A 21430-nucleotide genomic window follows, 5' to 3' on the forward strand; every position below is an offset into this window, starting at 1 on the left:
TTAATGTGACTAGTTCTGTATGATGTAGAAATATAAAACAGAACTAATTCAATGCAGTGCACCTGAACATAATTCTTTTGTTTCAAGAAACTGGCAACGTCCTTTTCCCCCCTACTAAGAAACAACTGCTAATACAGTAAAAACTGTTCTAAAACTGTAAAAACAATATAGCACAGTCAAATCTTAGAAAGGTAAGATAGGTTAGCACAGAACAGAGCAGGGCAGAAACTCATATTACAAATTACTAAGTAGACACAGAAACAACAAGAAAACATATAGAAACATATGTTTCAGGAAAAGGTCAGCAATAATTAAGAGTTAATGAGAATAATCCCTGATGTTACCATGAAAATGCTGTTACGGGAAAAAAGGAGGTCATCTTATATAGTAAAGATTTTATTGGTGTTCTGATTAATATTTTAATGGTTTAATAACAAAATGCAAGTCATTCTTAGTCCAGTTACAAGTAAACTAACATTCCAAGTACAAATCATCTAATTATTACTGAAAAGCCTTGTTGATGATATGATTCAAGTCACTTTTATGACTACACATTAAGTATAGTTTTATAAGTAAAACTTCCTAGCATCTATCCTTTTTTTCCTGGTTTTGTGCTCACAATACACCTGGGTGATTTTTACACTCCTGTCTGTTGAGAAGAAGAGGCTACAAATGTTTTTGTAGCCCATGAAGCTACTGAAACCTTCAAGTTTGAAGGAAAGTTCCAGCATGGGTAGAATTTATATGTGCGTATATTTGTTTATAACACTCCTTTGTTTTGATTCTTAACAATATGTGTGATAGGAATAGTGGAATAACCACTCCTTCATTCGATGGGAGACAACATTTGAAATGCAGCAGTGACAGCTCATAGAGAAAAGTCCTATGTTTATTAGGATTTTTTTTTGTTATAGATGTGCCAGGAAACATGAAGACAGAGGACAGGCATTTCATCATCCCAAACAGTCTTAAGGGTCTATTGCAAAGATGTCTGCTATAGTTGGGAATATAAGGGCCGGGTAGCCAGTCTGGTCTTAAATAGGACTCTTCTGTCTCTTTCCTTTTAAAGTTTCTGATTTACTCCTTCAAGCCAGATTTTGTATTTGGTTCACGTACAGGTAAAAAACTGTTATCGGGGAAAACAATAATCAAAAGAGAGAATCCACCTTATGCAATTGCTTCACTGCTCACAGAAATTGTGAATATATCCAGCTTAGCTAGTCTTGCCACCGGCCGCTCTCCATCCCTGGGAATATAAACTCAATCAGGTAGGGGTCACCATTTATGGCAATGAAGGCATGGACTCCGCTCAAAGTGAAAACGAAATCATTTTAATGTGTACAAACAAGTCTTTATATACCCTTATCTGCCTTGTTAGCAGCTACCTCAGTGAATTTCAACTTCTAAGGCTCCACAGCTATAGCAATTAAACATAACTCTACTTGCTACAGATGTGCCCCCTATCTTCATGCTTTCTTTCTTTGCTTGTTCCTCTTACGCATTCTTTTCTTACTATCCCACCAGTCTTGCACTAACAATTCCAAGGTCTCAAGCTAGGAAGCACAAGAGCATTGTCTGCTTGCTCTGTGCTTGCTGCTGATACCACAGGCACGTCAAGATGTCAGTCACTTGCTGTGGTACACGCACGGCAGTGGAATCTTTTATGGCTGCAACATTGTTTTCAGAGCAATTGGGACAATATCTTGAGAGAATTACGTAACTGGTAAGTTTCCTTATGAGTACAGAAACATGATAATTTCACACTGTTTCCTGATGTCTACGAAGTGTTTTCATAATACAGATGATATTACCCAAATAACTATTTCTCAACAAGTAGAATTCAAAATAAAAAATCCAACTGACTGTCAAAGAAATATTTGTATTGTTACTTGAAATAAAATATGATCAAATCTCCAGAATAACTTACAAATAATGAGAATAATGTTCATATTCTTCTTATTTAGGACATAGCTTGGATATAAATACCAATACACTCACACAAAAAAAAAAGCAAACCAAAAAACAACTGATGGGATTTTTGACAGATAGGGATGTATGTTCAGGAAGATAAGCCAAAAGACAATTGAACGTTCTTATAAATAACCCTGCAGTGTCATTGGGTCACATCTAAAGACAAATAATTGTTGTTACAAACTATCTGTCTAATTATAGTTAAGGGCAGAATGATGATAATGTGGGCAGATGGAAGGAAAAAAGTTCCATCCATAGTAGAAATACACAAATAAGGAAATTCAGAGCAGTGTCTGTAGCCATGTGAAACTATTTTTAAACAGTAGTTTAGTTTCAGCCTCATTGGTTATTTCATTTTTTAGTTTTCTTCTTCAACATCACAACCTTTGGGCAGTGTTCCATACTACTGAGAACAGCGGTTTAGCAGCTGTCCATGACATTCTTGTTTTCAGTTCTTTATTCTGTTTTGGAAGAAGTAAATGTTCAAGGAGAACCCTAATAATGCATTCCAGGTATGCTTGGATACAGCTGGGTTTACATAATTGTAGGCAGGTATGAAAAATAAGAGTGCCTTTAGTAAGGAGTAAGTAACAGCCATAGAGAATGACTAGAAAAAAATCATATGCATTACACTTGTCTTGTCAACACCAAATAACAAACTGAACTATACTGAAAAATCGGACTTGTATTTCTCCTGTTACTGTACTTTTCATTTCATTAAACCCTAAGGCTTTCGAGCTCGTGAAAATACCAGCATAAAATAGTGGAGTGGACTATGTATGTGTGTGCTTGTGTGTATGCATGCTCTATGGAGGTGGGATAGGACAGCATCTTATAAACTAAAACAGTAAGGTTACTCATTCTTACCAAGAAGATATTAATTGCTATCTGCTATATGTAGAAAAACATGAAAGAACAGCTGCTGCCTTGAAAATTGCCCTGTATTGGGTCTTCCTTCTCCCCATGTCTGATTTTCTACATGCTAGTCTCTACCAGCTTGAGGAGAGTTAGTGACCAGGACTGTGGTCTGCACTGGGCTTGGTGCTATCAGAAGCGCTACGCATGTTTAGTGCAAGGGGGAAACGTCTCTGATAGATCTTCCTCATGTTCATGAAGTTCTAGTAGGTATGGATCACACTAACCAGCTAGTATAACAAAAGCCATTCCTGTTTAATTTTACTGTCTACTAGTCCTAATTCTTTGCTTTTCTAGGAAACAGAACACAACTGCTAATACCAGGGATCAAGGTATTAATGAATTTCAAACGAGTTGTGACAGTAGATCTTGTGAATTTTTTTCTTATTTTCAAAGGCTTGCAGCAACAGAAAGTGAACCTAATTAGCAGAATTTCATTAGTTTTCACACTTGGAAATTTAAAATGTTCTGAATTCTCTGCTTCTAAAAAGCAAGTATTTTAACTCTGCAGATGAATCGAAATAGAATGTAAGTAACTCATACTAATATAATACCATTACTTTGTTAAAATTTGCTATCTTGTATTTATGCCAGAATATCACTCAGGTAAAGTAAGTTTGAATTGGTTTCTATTTGAACAAGACATCTGAATAAAAGCTTTTCAAGTGTTACCAATGAATTTTATCAAGTAATGATACTCAATATTAGTCCAATTTTATTATGGAAGATTGGAGGGCATTGTGGCTTCATTCAGATGAAACATATCATCAGAGCACCATTTTTTTTAAAGGAAACACCATGAAAGAAGAGGTAAATTATATCCAAATTCAAGCATGAGTTACATTTTCAGTGCCTAAAGGCCCCTCCTCTGTTTTACAGCTAACCTAGTAAATTTTTGCTTTCATGCATTTCAAATTTATTTAACATTGGTACGCATTGCTACTCCATTGCAACAGGAATTAACTCCCAGGATGGCTGTACTTCTGTAATAAATGATAGAGGTAGCACAAACCATTTCTTTAACCAGCCATCAAATACATATATGCTTTTACTTGCAAATAGAGTAGGATAAATTCTGCCTGTGCAAATCCACACCATGAATTTGATTTCTTTCTAGAAAAAAAAGAACAAGACTTAATTAAAATTAAAAGGAATAGATTGCAATTGGTCCCCTGGGTCCCTTTGAAAGCTGGTATTGCCAGGTCTAATTCTTCACAAAGCATAAGTCAAGCACCCTAATAAACTGAGAATGACACTAAAAAAAAGATTTCAAATAATAATAAAAACAGTGTACTTTAATTTGCTGGGGTGTTTTTTTCCAGATCTCTAAGACGCAATCTTATTCCTATTTTCAAGACAGGATTTTACAGCAGCATACAACTTGACAAATCTTATCAGTAGTGTCCTCATGTAACAGTCCCAAGATTAGCAAATATTTCTAAAATTTTCAGTGTTTTATTAGTTTTGATTTGAATGGACTTTTCATTGCCTTTATATTATCTCCAAATTATTGCTTGGAAAATTAAAACCAAAAGAACCCAATAATAAACAGTAATTTCAAATATGCATAAAAATTATTGGCTACACTTTTGCAGTTCTAAAATGTACATGAGTTTATGTATAAAATAAACAGGGCTTTAAAAATACAGAAGCATATTAAAACTGTAGCAAGAATTCAAAACAGAATAAGATAGGAGCAAAATTAGAATGTTTTTTTAATAAAAAATATAATTTTACTCAGCTTGTTTTTGACAAAGCTTAATTCTACTATGGGAGCTGTCTAACATGCTTAAGATATGTAATTTTCAGTTGATTCTTGAGAACTAAAATGCAACTACCTGCTTTCATGAGGCCAGTATGATTTTTAATAGCCTTAAGCAAGGTCTCAGATGGTTTCCCTAACCTTGTTTTACTTTATGAGTAGAACTAGCCACTATTTTTGTCTGCTCAGATCCCATGGATAATTGTGTCCTATGCATATTGTAGATGAGAAGCCTCCAAGCTCTTGCGTAGGACCTTTCCAGAAATAACAAGGAAATGAGCCATGTGCTAAGTAAATTGTTTTGGCATGTGGCCTGTAACTGCAGCCTCTCCAGCGTGGAGCTGCACACAAATTTTTTACATGACTCACGTGCAGTCGTTCTTTCACCTGGCAACTGCATATCTACTCACACAGTGCAGTATGCATTGAATTCAGTAAGATTCTTCCTCCATAAATCAACTTAATCAAGACTGGAGACATCAAAGGTGTAGAAGTGGAATAATTAATCTTTTGTTTATTTGGAAGGTCAAATTCTTCTAAACTAAACCAACAACTAGAAGTGGTTCTTAAACCTATTGATATTAAACTAAAGACCTCTTATTCTTTTCTTTTGGTTTTTTTGGTTTTTTTTTTTTTTTTTTCTCACATGTCCATGCATTCTGCAGCATATTTAAAATCAAGGTGACTGCTCATCTTTTGTCTACCCTTTTTTACTAAAACATCAGTCTAAAAATATCCATTTAACTGTAACTATCTACAACATGTTCGCATATAAACTATCCAGTATTAACTCAAAACTTTATGAAATCAATGAAAATTCAAAACTTCCTCATATATAATCTTCTATGCAGGATTTGAAGCTAATATACATTAAAAGCAGGGCACAGGATTGCCCAGTGCTCTTATTTGAGTAGCATTCTTGCAAATCTTTAGCCTAATGAAACACTACTGTGGTTACATGAAAGCAGGTTAATTCTTGAAAGCTTTCTGGAATTTGCAGAATCTACATAAGATGAACACTCCTACTGTATAAAAGGATGGAGACATTTATTTGAGAGAAATTTTACTAACTGGAGTGGACAAAACTTTTGTAAATTTACAATTGAGACTTAATTACAATAAAATTATGATTTAATTTGCTTTCTATTGGTGTTTTAATTAAAATGATTTTAAAAATTATTATTATTTCAATGTTTTTGGCCAGTGTGCTATTATAAAACTTGTAGCCCATATTTCAGTCACGGTATGACACACAGATTAGAGGGCAGAAGACCATTACATGTATATGCAGTTTGGATTTGGATTTAATTATATTTTTTAATGTAAGAGAAGACATACTGCTGTTTAAGATTATCTAAGTTGCAATAAAAAGCTTTGTGGCAAGTTACTTGTTTAATTTAAAGAATGAGGTTAAAAACTTTCTTACTTTAGAGTACCTAAGAAAACTAAGTAAATTCAAACAATGAATAAACAAATGACTTTTTTTCAGATTTATTGAACAAAAATAAAATACTTCAAAAAGTGTAAACAGTTCAGTTTCATTTCCAAAAAATGCATAGGTACAGTAAAAATGAAAATCACTACTCAGAGGTAATAATACAACCCTATTTCAATCCATGGATGGGTTTTTTTGATTCCAGGATGCACATTCATCTAATGGATAGCAATTATATTGTGTATTATTTTTTAATTCCAGCCAGCATATTTCAAAAGAGCACAGGAAAAATACCAGCCACCAAAATTGTTAAAGAGCTCTTTTCAGAGGTCTCAGAAAGTGTTACCGTTTTCAGTGTTCCTGTGACTCGTACATTTGCTTCAGGATCTGTGAAACACAGCAACTGTTTGGTTTGATGAGCTTGCCCCTCTGAAGGAAACCAAACTTTGATAAGATCTCATGAAAACTTATTTATTGCTATAAATAAGCAATTTCTACTTCTAAGGTGAAACACGGGAAGAAACCTCAGGAAACACCATAACAAAACATAGTAGAAAAGGAAGCTCTCTGGTTGTCATATCTTGAACCACCCTTTGCTTTTACATCAAAACAGCACTGAGGTAGCAAAATGATGAATTGAAGCCAAGGGCCAAATTCACTCACTGTGTAGGTGAGAACAGCTTTTTCTGCCCCAGCAGAGAATGAAATCCTGGCCTTTATCCAAGCTTTCCTACTGCTGGCTGAGCCTCTCTTTCTTACTGTAAAGCGTAAGATAAATATAATTATACACACCACTATATATACACACCCTGCTGATACAAGTAGGTATTTCATGGCAGCCACAGGACGTGGGATTCGACAAGCAAGTTTAGAATTTTAAAGGCTGTGCTAGAACTTCTGTGAACCCACAGGGGGTGCGTTAACCCTACGTGCCCCAAGCAGACGCACAGGGTGCAGATCGCTACCCCTGGAAGTCTGTCACCACTTCTCTTGATGGCAGCCCTTAGCTATGTGGTTCCAGCTCGTGCCTCAAGCTGAGCCAGCAGCACGCGGTTTGCACGAGGCCCGTGAGCAGCTTCGGGCCCCCAGGCAGGTGGGTGCAGGCACAGCCTTGCCCGGGTGTGAGCCCACGAGAGCCTCGGGCTGCGGATGAATAATTGCTTTCCTGCATTCAGCTCTGCTCACGCTCTCTTAGATTAACTGAGCAGTCCCTGAGATCCTGAGGCCATTCAGAAACACTAGGCTTCCCTGAGCTGGGTGTTACAGCTCACTCGACACCACCCACGTCAGACCTTCTGCTGTGGCAACCAGGAGCCCAGAAAAAAGCTGTGCTGAGGGGGCTTCAGCCCAGGGCTTCCTTGACAGACAGCTGTGGGGTAGCTGTCCTTTAACAGCAATTCACCACCCTTGTCCAGATGCCTGGTTACCACATCCACCTAAACACCTGGACTTCAGTTTGCAATGCTGTGATTCCTCTCCGGGCCCCGGCCTTCTGCCTTGACCGTGATGGCTACAAAGGGAGCGCGTGCGTGATACAGCCATGGGCTGTGTGAAACCAGAACGTCAGGACTTTGAAAATGGAGACTATGGTTATTTTGCAGAATGCTGCAGCAGGTGCACACTACCCAAAAGCTGAAATATGATCTGCGTGCCCCAGCATTTGCTGAAGAGAATCAGTCAGTAAGAAGCACAGCCCATGAAGAATTTGGGTTCAGCTTGACCAAGCCACAGGCGAGGCAGTGGCTTATTTATAGCAATTTCGTGTGCTGATCAGTGTGTGTGGAGATGCTTGACAAGAATGTGCACTACAGAAAAGTGGGTAGAGTCAGTCTGTTTTGGGAAGACAAACAAGAAGGTAATTTTCAATTAAAATCCAGCATATTATTTCAGGCCAAGCAGAACACCTGCTCCCGCTGCAGCCCAGAAGCACTCTGATGAGCCAGCTGTGACCGACACCACCTCGGCCAAAGCGGAAGCCGAGGGTAGATCACAAACAGCAATGTCATCGTAGGGAACCAGGCTCAGGTCTCACGGTGAGCAATACCACAGATGGCACTCGTGTCCCCAGTGTACGTCTGCTAACAACAGCACCAAGGTGAGGGTATCAGTATTTTGTGCAGTTAGGAAAGTTTCCCTCCCTTATCAGAATCTCTGCTTTCCGGACTACCAGGTAAAATTTATCCAAAGAGTTATAACATGCAAAATGAGGCTGGACACAGACTAGAGAGCTATACTGGCAGAGTCCTCAACCTGCATGAGACAGTGTGGGTGGCAAGGGACTTTTAAGCTATTAAGTTAGCGTGAGGGGAAAATGGATGAGTTGGTTGCTCAAACATAAAACAGATGGTTAACTTACCTGTGGTTAATCTGTGTTATTTCTGCAGAAAAACATGCACTCAACAGTCTTGTATTATTAGCCTTATGCCAACACTTATAAATGTGAGGTGAAAAAAGTTCGAGGAAAACAAATCCCAAATTTATAAACAGATTACTTATTCAAAATATATATTGTAAACTAGGAAGAGAGATTGAAATACTATTCAACATGTAGGAAAGTCTACCACATCACAGAACTTGTGCAGGTGCCTTGCAGTGGGAATTGCTCTGGGATGATATCCTTAGCTGCTCCCAAGAATTCTGGTCCTTGCTTCATTGTGTGTGTCATCACTATTACTGTTTGCATAAAGCTGTTATATTTTTTGCAGCCTCAGAACTGTCATTGTAATAAAATGGGCCATCTGTAGAAACCACATAAAGATGTGTCTCTGCATTTAAGGTGATGACTACAAGTAAAAAAAGTATAAAAAACTATAGCTGTCCATTATTGTAAAAAAGGTTATTTGTAACATACTGTGTAATGAAATATAGCCATGGAACAAATAATTCAAAACAAGTATCACAATTATTTCAAGGCAAATGAGCTTATTCTACAACAGGTACCTCCAGATTTGGGGCTGCATGGCAGCTAAAATTTATTTTTAGATTTCTTACTTTTTCTACCTGGCATGCTTATCAAGGGGACATCTGGAAATAAGTGTCACAGTGCAATTACTGATATCCTAATCCACAAAAATACTTTTTGGAGGCCATTAAGTCTCTTACTGCATTTGATACAATTACATGGTCATGCATTCTGATTTTGAATGAGTTGAATGAGAGGATGCTTCAATGCCTCCCAGATACATCTGTAATTTCTGTAACACTTGCTGTATCATGTTGTTCTTGGTATTTATTTTATTTGTATTTCCGAAACAGTATGAGGAGTATTAAAATAAAGTGACAGCTACATTTAGCTAAGGCATGGCTGATGAATCTGCAAAGAATTTTAACTGAGAATTTTTCTTTTGGAACATTTGCAGAGAGAGCATGATTTCCTTTGGCTTTTTTTGTTTAATGTTTTTCTACTTATTTTTCTGCTGCTTAAGGAAACATAGTATTGCATCTCCAACCAAATAGTTAAAATATCAAGTGCTGCTGAATAGTTGCTTCTCATTGACACGTGAAATTGATCAGAATAGTCACAGTTTGGTGCTGCCGGTTGTGGATTTTAAATGCAGTCAATTCTAAAAAAAGAAATAATTCCCTATGTACATTAAAAAAATGTTATTTTCAGAAGCTTCAACTGTGTATTTTTCATATGTGCTTCTTGTAAACGTTCTCATGAATAGAGATTGGACAGAAGGTACTTGAAAAAAACAAACAGAAATAGAATATGGCTACAGCTGAACACAATTCACTTAAATATTCAGGGAACTAGTAGTAGGAAGTGCTGGTAAAATCTGCCCAGCTCTAACATCTGGATGACTTGGGTAAAAATAAAAAAAGAAATAAATCCTACTTTGAAATAAAAAAATATTAAAGTTACCACAGTATTCTGGGATCTCACGTCAGTTATTCCAGAAATCCAATTTATTTGCAGATATATTGGAGGTTCATGGAAGAGGTAAACATTTACTGTGGTGAAAAATGCTATGGGAGTAACTAGGTAAAGAATAGAAAACATATTTATTCATATAATTTGCTTTAGGATATTCATTTCATCCCCAAATTAAAACCAGGTGAAGGTATTTGCATTAGCTGTGTTTTAGTGCAAAACCAAATCACTTTGTTATTATGAGTTAACAGTTTTTCTTCTTAGAGGAAATAATGAAAAGCCCTATTTCTTGGACATATAAGCAGATGAGCCATCACCATAGCAACCGAAGGACGTATTCATCGCGTCATTCTGTCAAACGGCCCCTGCATGTGACTCCAAGCTCACATTTCTTACTTTCATCTGAAAGTAGGCTTTAGTCCTGCCATCCAATAAAATCAATACTTAGTAGGATGTTTTCTGCCTGCCATAGTTTAGAAATAGGGAGCTACTTAAAGTAGCTTTTTTTTTGTCTAAAAGGAACAGAAAAGGTTGTTTATCTGTCAATATACTGAAAGTTAATGAAAAACACGATTACTAGAAAAGAGAGCATTTGTTTCCAGGAATGCTAAAGTTCCTCTTGCTCTTTATTGTATTTATAGTGATTTGGTGATGTCTGTGTTAGAAAGCATTATCACAGGGTCTTCGGACAGCTTCCCGCAGTGAGTCTGGCTTATTTAAACACTGTGTTTCTTTCCTAGAGTTATGAAGGAGGCTTTGACTTCTCCACCAAAAGGTGGAGAATCACACTGCAAACGTCTTATAAATCAGACAGCAGGAAACAGATACAAATCGCATAGTGTTAAATGATTGTCCATTTGCCTTGCAAACCTTAAAGGAGGATTTTTTTTTCCTGTTCTTCAAAAATGTTACAAATCCAGCTTCCCTCTCAGACTCTAAAAGGTCATTTTCACCTCACCTCTTCTTTCCTCTTCATCACCCTCTGATTCTAACCTTCTCTACACCTGCCCTGTAATAAGAACCAAGACATTTGGTTTCAGCTGGTCTAATTCCCAAAACAGGGAGGCTGAGCTTTCCCAAATTTTACAAAACCAGAGACCACTTATCCTTGTGTGGATTCTGCATTTCACCTCTATAAAGTCAGTTCAGGTTCAGTTTCTGTTAGTCAAATGACTACTGCAGGGAGAAAGATTTTATACTTCAGTGAATTAACAGCTATATGCAAAAGTGATTTGTAAAATATCAATTTGCCATACTGGAATAATATTCTTATATTATCTATATAAGAATATTATATCTTATCTATACCACTTTATATATACTATACCACCTTATCTATACCACTTCTGACTGTCAGCGTTGGTTAAGCTAGATGGACCTAGTAGTGTTCCAGAGCAGGTTACACAGAATTAGACCAATGAAACTGTTTCCTATAAATGTGGCAAGTGAATTTGACAACCTCCTGTAAAAGGAAATCAAGCAAACCCTTCCATTAGATGCTATTGGCAAAAACATCAATTAATTTAAGTACAATGCCTAGTAGTTCCTTTTTCAAATAAAACACAATATATGGCTTTTAATCCTGAGCCATATGTCTTCAGGTGTTAGGAACTTCAACTCTAAATCCAAAGAAAACATGTTTTCATCTCACTTTCAATCTAGTTAGTATTTCCTGGGAAGAGGAACACCTCATTGAGGAATGTTAGGAAAATAACTATTCTCATAAAAAATATCAGCAATGCTAAAAAAAAATGGATGACAGCCTACACAGTCTGTGCTGGCTCAGTTACTTCACAGTAGTGTTCAAATGTAGTGTTTACTCACATAGGACTCCCTTATGAACTTAGTTAGACTACTTCTGCTACCAGATCTGACTGTCTTTATCTACCATCAGGTCAAGTCTGCCCAGTTCGAAGTGTGGACCATCAGATATGTCGTATTGCTTTCCAGTCTTGAAAGGACTCACTTCTTTTAATTTTGCTTTTGCCTGGTTGTCACTTGACACTACAGGGACACCAGTCCTTCGTCAGAGATATCAGTTTTATCAATTTTCTCATTTTACAGACACTGCCACTAAGTGCTGACCTAATGAAGTATTTCTACCAGAATTTTCTGCTGATGAGTTGGGTTCAGCAGAGCCATTTTACCTCATCTTTATGAGTTCCTGGTTCACTTGCATTGTCTCTCTAAATCCAGATGTAAATGGAAGCCTGGGCTTATCACTAGATCTCCATTGTGCCTGATAATTTATTTCTCAGTCAGAGTTTATGCACATGAGCAGAGTACCAGTTAGCCAATTAATCATATCATCTATAATTTTGAAAATGCTATCTTGACTAAAATGTAAATATGTACATATATATATAAACACCATCCCTTGAAGAAAGAACTGCCAAGTCTTCTTTTCAGTTCAAACCCTTTGTGTAGAGAAAAAAAAAATTGTTGAAAAAATTATTAGCATTTTGAAGCCCGCACATTTTTTTTTGGAAATGTTTTCTGCAAAATATGTTTGATATGGAAAGCATCTAATATTAACTTTAAATGCAAGTGTCATGTCTTTAGCTAATAAAGTTCTAAGAAAATAGATGTATGGTTCTGTTCAGAAAAATCAATATAGCAATTTGATTCAGACATGCCATTTTTTCCCTTTTTTTTCATAGATCTGAGGACATTAAATCATGTCAGTTTCCATTTGTGAGAAAATTGCAGATGTGTATACCCAGATCTAGTCTGTAATTTATTATAGTTTTACATACAAAATTTGGTAGCTTCACGTGCCCCTGCTCCAAGTTATGGCTTTGTTGTAGTAGCAAGTGCTAAATCTCAGGAAGTAAATGTAGCCCATATGGGAATGATTCCCAAAGGGTGTGCTGTAGTATATAGTGTTTCATAAGAACAGCAGAAATATGGCAGGACTATCTGTGCTCTGCAGTTTGTTTTTAGCATTTAATCTTAAAAACCTGATGGAAGTGAGCAGTGGTAGGAATGCCATATCAGCAGCTTGTGCTGGCGAGGCTTGAAAAAGTTTGGGAATATCTCCTTTGTACTGTCACTGTTAATTCAAATTAAAGTGCACTCCAAATATCAAAAGCTTGGGATGTGTCACCATGTACCAACAAATCTGCATAGCGATTGACAATCTTTCTATTTTCAATGAGAAGTTATTTCTTTTAGCAATATCCCACTGCCCTGACATTTTCAGAAAGCAAACCATGAATTTCTGGCCACCCAGCAGCCCAGGTAACAAGAGATGGGGAAAATGTGGACAAATGGCTTGTGTACTTATCTACATAAAAAGCTTATACATAAAAATTAGGCTCTATCTAAGATGCTGGGTTTGGCAGTCACTAAAGACCTTGTCCATGTGTGTAAACTGTTCCTGGTTTGCTTTTTTGCTAAGTTTTTGTTTGTTTTGTGCACTGAAAACATTTATTGGAATGAACAATTAAAATGCTATGTGAATTATCAAATACAATACAAACCACAAGTCACAATGCTCAGGCCATCACTAGTCTTTTAGACAAATTATTTGCTCAGAAGAAGCATTAAAATCAACAAATTCCAGCTCCTATGATGGCTAGCAGAAATTAAGTGTTTGGTGTTTATTATCACTTTTTGGGCAGTTCCACTTGGTTAAAGCACCTTAATGAGCCTACCAGTGTATCCTTTTATATTGCTCTATTAGCTTCCTGTCAAATATTGACAATTAGAAAACATTTAGAAAATTGTGCCTATATATTTAAATTACAATTAAATAAACCAGGAATTATTGTATAAAGTGGGTTGTGGTTAGAATTTACCTGCGGGTATTTGCTTAAAATGCCTGGCATACTTTCCAGGCATTATCACTGTAACAAAAGCTCATCATTAGAACTTGTTTTCTAGATTCACTTTCTAGAGCTAACAACTTTCATTTTAGACTCTATTTTCAAGGGCATGTATAGTTGGCCAATAGGTATTGTTTATTTATATCAATGCATTCAGAACGGAAATGTCTTTCTCAAACTTGCCTATCTGTTTTTGAGATGAAAGTTATAAAGTGGAGTGCTGAAGATGGACTTGCACTGGAATTCCATGACTGGAGTATCTTAAGATTTGTTTAAGTGTTTGGATGTGATTAGCTAGAAGTGTAATAGTGTAAAGCTTATGCATATCACTTGTATAATCCACAATATTTTGAAAAGAAAAAACATTTACTACTTTAAGAGATGTTTAAGTTTACATTTAACACTTCTTACGTTGTTGGCCCTTGTGAAGAAACTAAAGTTTCATTCCTCATTCCTCATTCATACCTCACAGGTTTATCCTGTGACCCAAGAATGCAGTCATTCCCACACTGAGAGGCAGGAAGATTGTCTAAGTTAGGATTTTCATCCATCATGGACCATTCAAAAGCTTATCTCCTGGCTGAGGATCTCAGAGCTTATGGTTCCCTTATTCAATAAACTTTGGCTCTGCTGACACTGACAGTGGAGCTAAGCTTGTGTATCCAGCTTCTGATGGAGAATTAGCAGGTACACTGGATGTGTGACTTAAATAAATGGCATGCATATCAAAGATAAGCATATAAGAAGCTGTTCTGAAACTTTACAGATGCTAGACTTATGATACCTAAAGTGCCTTACTGTCATCCAGTATCTCTTCACCTTATCTTCCCAAAACTTAGTCCCAGCCTTAGGATTCCGGCTTCCTCCTGTGCCTGTAAGAGCTGCAGCCTTCAAACTGTAATGATTTAATTTTGTCAGCTGTTATCTTTGCCCATCATTATTAATACTGAGAGATGGAAATCCCTGCAATGTAGTGCAGATGGAAGCAGATTAAGTGCAGTAAATAAACAATACCCTAATAGTTTATGTTGATGTTATCCTTTCTCTTTTGCTTTAAAAATGTAAAATACAGCTCAAATAAACAAGCACTGGCTAATCATACCACTAGTTTTTAGCAAGCAGGTATTCCTCAAAGCTGCCACTAATAGCACAAAATTATATAGCTTGCTTATTACAAAAAATATCATCAAGATTAGTTCAACATAACAAATGTTCAGATGAGTAAACAGGCACAGGACCTAGGCAAACACACTCATTTCCGTCAACTAAGTATTTTTTTCCTAAGTACTGTTCACCCAGAAATTTAGACAAAGTAGAAAATTACACTTCTCCATAGGAAATCGGAAAAGTCAAGCAGATTTGGAACATTTAACATCAAATCTTTAATCACAATTAATTTTTTTTTCAACACCTAAAACCCCCAAACTTAAACATATGAACTAAAGAACAAAAATTATGCATATTGCTAGTACTACACAGAGAACATCTGGTCTCATTAGGACTGTATTTTTTTTTCTTCACAATATACCTCTTTATTTGATCCAGTAGGAAAATAACAACCAAAACTAAGCAACTAGAATGATGATCTAACTTCTGTGGAAACATCAGCACTTATTTGTCATCGTCTTAGGTGCTCTAAGATGTCATTTAGGAAATTTCTTTTGAGATTTTTGTTTTTCTAACATGAATTTAGCTTAATACACATAAAATGCATCTTTATTCATTTAAATTGCATGTTGTCTGTACTTTTCTGTATAAAAGACCTTTTTAAGAGAAACAAAGTATTTCATTGCCTTGATCACAGGTCTTCAGCATAAAAGAACAAAACTCAAATATTTCTTTATAGTTTCTCCAACTTGTTCTGCATGTCAAGCAATAATAGAATTGTTAGTACTTTTTTCTGCTTCCTCTGGGTTCCTGTAGTTCTTCTCTCTGAATGCAAGAACTTCGGTATTTCATTTAAGGAGATTTAGTGCTAAACCCTCTGTAAACCCACAGACAACATTGGAGTTGCCACTGCCTTTGTGTGATGCATTTAATGTAATTTTCACCTATCTTTGAGCTTTGTTGTTTATCTGGTTTGATAACTTTCTTTCAGATTATCATGCAGTCAGGCTAGGATAAGAAACCATTGCCTAATAACAACAGACCATAGGCTGCTAGTAGTGCCCAGAGGAAGAGGTTGGCACAAACACCATTAGCTAGAATACACAAGATTTCAGGAGAAGCAAAGATTTCCTGTGGTCTTTATAAATACTCATTAGAAAAGTTATAGTTACTTTTCTTTAAGTAGAAGACAGGCCCAAATAGGGCACTAGTCACCCTTATATTTTCTCCCTTATCTGTAAGATCATAAGTTGTGAAGTGCTGTCAATTGCGCTGTAGGTAGACTGAAAAAAAACAGATAAGTTCTGAGTTGACACAGTGAATAGAAATATCTTGCAAAGAAGTCTTCTAATTTTAACTGTGCATCTGTAGTCTATAAAGTGCTAAATATGTGTTCATTCACCTAAAAAATTACCTGATAGAAGAATATCATAAATAGTTTTAGAAAAACTTATCATCTCCATATAGCTATATTCTGTGGTGTGTGTCATCTTGGGCTTCTTCAGCTACAGCAGCAGGTGCCAGTAAAAGCCAATGGCCTTTCTGCATACCAGTGCCCCACGTTTTCAGTTCTGGAGAGAAACAGTCTCTGAAAAACATGCAGTTAACTTTCAGAAAATGAAATTACTTACATGAGACTTAGCTGAAGTTAGGAAACTCTTTATATGTTAGGTCAAACCACAACAGGATCTCAGCAACAATGTTTGGAATACAAGTTGTATACACCCATTAGAAGAGTGGTATATTGAGTGGTCATGGAGAAATGACTGAAATAATTTCTTTTTGCTTCACATCTGCAATTAGAATTGAAAGTACAAGTTTCTAACCAAGTTTCTATGTTTCTTGCATTTGCATGCATTGTATGATTAGCTGAAAGAAATTGATATTTTACAAGGCAGGGAACTTAATGACATTTTAGGTTCAATTACTTTGTTTGTGGACTCCTTGAATCTCAGTACTCTCAGTTGTCCAACAGTCTAATATTCTGCTGCCTGCCCCTTCCCATCCCCAAGCAAACTGCATCACGTATACTTTAGGAATACACAATATATGGTAGAAAGAGAGGCATGCAGAAACATAATGGAAGATGGAATAGTGCCAGTTAAAGTACACATCGTGGAAATAAACCTCTTAAAAAAGGATTAATTTGTTCTTCTAGTCTGTATATTATTTACAAGGTAAGGCACAGAGGTTGCAACATCTTTGCTATGAATCAAGATTGTTTCCCATATCAAATCTTTTTTTTAATATAATCCAAAGAGATGGGATTTGCAAGAGCAAAGGGATTTCAATATTTGTAGACAGGAAATTATGTTAGACAATGCAGGGTATGTTCCCTAGCATACACTCAGAGGAGGTCTTTTTCTTTCCTCTATATGGGGCATTGCTACTGTGTCACTGTTATGTGCACTTTATGCCTTTAGAACAAAGTAGACCTCCAATTTTCCATGTTTTTCATCTTTTGTAAAGATCATTATCTTACAGTAGGGTGAACTACACAACATAGATTATTGTGGATTTGCCTTGTTTGTTGAGGATGTGAAAGCAGCCTGGCTGAAAGAAGCAGATTTTTCCTTACCTCTCATCTTGTCTCAGAAATGTTAATGTTTATTTGTCCTAATTTAAACTTCGGGAGAAATTCCAGATTCCTTCTTTTGTAAAAGATGCTAACTACATGTCTGCCCAACTTCCTGGACTGTCTTTCCTAGGAATGAGGAAACAACTTCACATGGACTGTCATTTCAAGTATATTGTTCCAGCATGCATGTGTTTCATTTTCCACCTGTAAATAGTTTATGTAATTTGCTACATACAGGCAGATAATTTTCTTTTTGATTTTTGTCAGTAATTTCAACACCATCACTTATGTGATTTGCTAATCTGCTTTTGAGCCTTCTGGCGAACAGCGTTTCAGACATGATTTCCCCATTCTTATGATGAAATGTAATCAACTACAATTCCTTCCTTTCTCTTCTTTTTTTTTTTCTTTCTCAACATGACCTGAAAATACATTATCAGAATCTTTTCCAGTTTTTAAGAGATCTGGAAACGTGAAACCACCAGAAATGTGAACAGCTGTCAAATTACAGTCTTCTTGAGGACTTTGGAAGTTCGTCTGAATCAAATATTTCTGGTTTTGGATTCAAAGCAATAGGCACCTAAATGTATATACACCATCATGCATACCCTCCAAAATAAGCTTGTCCTGCAGTAAATCATGGTATCTGGATGGAATTACACAATGCCCAGATTTTCCCAAAGGGCTTGCACCAACATGTCCTGCAAACACATCTTAATGGCTCCTCATTTTCTGAAAAGAATTGATTTCATTTACAACACAAGCCATCCCTTTTCTACTAGCAAAGTTACCAGCTTCCACAGACTTTCCATTTCCAGGCGTCATGCTCCACTGACACTTCAGAACATATCTACCTTACAAAGCCAATACTAGCATAGCCACGTTGAATAGCTCCTGCTGGAGATGAAGCATAGAATGACAAGAGAACCTTTTCAGCTGTCATAGCAACTCTATCTATTCTGCATAACATAACCTAAAATGGCAGAATCACTTTTGTATCATCATGGCTGTGACAGACACCAGGGGTTAAGCTGTGTTTGCTAAATACTGTGATATAATGGTTAATATCCTAGTTTCAAATATAATTAAAAATGATTCTTATACTGATATTTTTTCTGTGTGGTGATGCTTTGAAATTATCATAAAGAATATTCTGAATTAGTGCTGCAAAACATAGTCCCTATTACAGAATCGCAGAATGCTTCAGGAAGGCATGTCCAGAAGTTATGTAGTCATTTATGTGAAGCATCAGCCTCAGTTAGGAAAGAGCCAAATTCCAGTCTGGGTCACAGGCCTGTGATTAGATCTTTGAAGCTCAAAGAATAAATAGTATTAACATGGAAATGTCAACTAAAAGACTGACCTGAACAGATGCTGTACAGATATAAGACCCACTTTACAGAAGGCAGGTATAAACAGAACTTGTCATGATGCTCTTTACACATAAAGCTGGTTCTCAGGAACTCAGATTTGGTGCCATGAGAAAAGGGTAGGCTGCAGTCTGCCCTGCACACCCTCACTACAAGAAAGAAATTGAGAGCTGCTGAGTTTTTGCACAGACTTGAGAAAATGAAAAAAATCCACACTGCCTCTGCAATCAAGAGAATAAGGTTTGCTTTCTCATGCTTTCAGGAGGTTGCAAACACAAGCAAACAAGCAAAAAAGGTAGTATGACAAGTGTCAGAACATGATGTCTAGAGAAACAAATGCAAACATCTTTTAAGAGAAAAAAATCTTCCAGCTCTCGTATCCAAACTAGATTGACTTGGTAGATGCGGAGTAATCTCCATATATGATGCTGGGTTAAAGTATATCCTTATAGTGATGTAAATTGAACCCAGATTTGCCAAATTAAAGATTAAATGGGGGAAGAATTTTCCTGACTCTTTACAAGTATACTCACTTGTATGTTTGGGTTTTTTTTTCACTTCTGTGATAGGACCAGTGCTGTTTAATATTATCATCAATAATACAGACAGGGAGATTGAGTGCACCCTCATCAGGTTTGCAAATGATACCAAGCTGGGTATTGCATTTATCACACCAAAAGGACGGGATGTCATCCAGAGGAACCTGGACAAGCTGAAGAACTGGGTCTCTGTGAGGTTCAACAAGGCCAAGTGCAATTGCCGCTTGGTTGGGGCAATCTACTGTTTCAATACAGGATGGGGGATGATGTGATTGAGACCAGCCCCGTAGAGAAGGACTTGGAGGTGCTCACCAATGAGAAGCTCATCACAAGCTGGCAATGCATGCTCGCTGCTCAGAAGGCCAACCATATCCTGGGCTACATCAAAGGAAGCGTGGCCAGCAGATTGAGGGAGGTGATTCTGCCCCTCTATTCCTCTCTTGTAAGACCTCATCTGGAATACTGTGTCCAGTTCTGGAATCCTCAACATATGTTGAACTGTTGAAATGGGTCCAGAGCAGGGCCAAAAAGATGATCAGAGGGCTGGAGCACCTCTGCTATGATGACAGGCTGAGGTTTAGGAGGAGACCTCATAGCAGCCTTCCAATGAAGGCGACATACAAGAAATATAGGGAGGGACTTTTCACAAGAGCATGTAGTGATAGGAAGAGGAGGAATGGTTTTAAATTGGAAGGGGGAAGATTTAGACTAGACAATAGGAAGAAATTCTTCACAATAAAGTTAGTGAGCCACTGGAACAAGTTGCCCAGGGAAGTTGTGGATGCCACTTCCCTGGAAATGTTCAAGGCCAGGCTGGATGGAGCCTTGTGTAGCCTGGACTAGTGGGAAGTGTCCCTGTCCATGGCAAGGGTGTTGGAAATATATGATCTTTAAAGTCTTCCAACCCAAAATATTCTATTATTCTATAGTTCTATGATTCTGTATTTAGACAAGCTGTGATTGGGAGGATAAAATAAATGATATGTTCTTTTGGATATTTTAAGTGGGGTTTGGTTTGTTTTTTCGTGTGCTTTATACGTTGGTCTGCTCAAGAAAGCCCATGCTAGCAGCTGGGATTTGAAGAGAGTGAGAAGGTTCTCTTCTAGGTAAGAAAAAGAGGAATTTAAAATGTGACTTCATCACTGTAGTTCTGAAGAGTGTGTCAGGGCTAAACTAGGCAAATCAGCAATAAAGGGAAACATGTTCATAAAGGTCATTATTTCTCAGTTATTGCAGAAGCAAGTCCACTTAATTTTTTTAATGATGGCAATTGCACACATAATACAGGCTTACATCATATGTTGACATGCCTTTGTTCAGGATTGTAAAAGAAGATTGAACTGGTCTTGCTGGCAAGGCAGCAATGGTTCTACCAAATTATGCAGCCTCCTGAGGAGCATTTTGGCAGGAGCCTAAGTTGGAGCTGTCATCTCGGCACTGTGATTGTATAGCTGTCTTTTAACAGTTTCTTTTTTTCGCTCCACCACATTCAATTCTCTGGCAAAGTCCACACTGAGATCAGCGAGAAGACTGCAGTACCAGGAATTATTTGATGTAGCCCTTATTACAGCTTAGATGCCAAACTGGGGAGGGCTTTATCAGAGTCTATAGGAGAGATGTCACTTTCTGAAACTTCTAAATGCATCTCTATTTTTTCTCAGAAGGGTTGGTGACTTCTGTAACTTTAGCATTGCAGAAGCATCCTTAGTGTTTTATGTAACATGAAATGTAAAGAGATACTATTTTACAGAACAAATGTATCGTATTTTTCTCTGTTGTCATGCCAAGTCACCTTCTGTGCTTTAAGACCAACCAGCTCCTCCTCTGTCAGATCTCCTTTCTAATTGTCCTCAGAGAATATGACTGACACACAAATAAGAGGGTCATCCGTGGAGGCTGCCTCTGAACTCTTTTCTATCTATTGTGATAAAAATCTATTGTTTCTATCTATTGTTTAAAAGCAGAAAATGTACTGATCAAAATCAGATGATCAGTCTTTTTTTTGGGGTGCAATTGTGATCAAAGCAACCTTCTCTGACGTAGGTTCCCTAT

Source organism: Cuculus canorus, chromosome 4 (genome assembly GCF_017976375.1).
Source record: "Cuculus canorus isolate bCucCan1 chromosome 4, bCucCan1.pri, whole genome shotgun sequence".
NCBI lineage: Eukaryota > Metazoa > Chordata > Aves > Cuculiformes > Cuculidae > Cuculus > Cuculus canorus.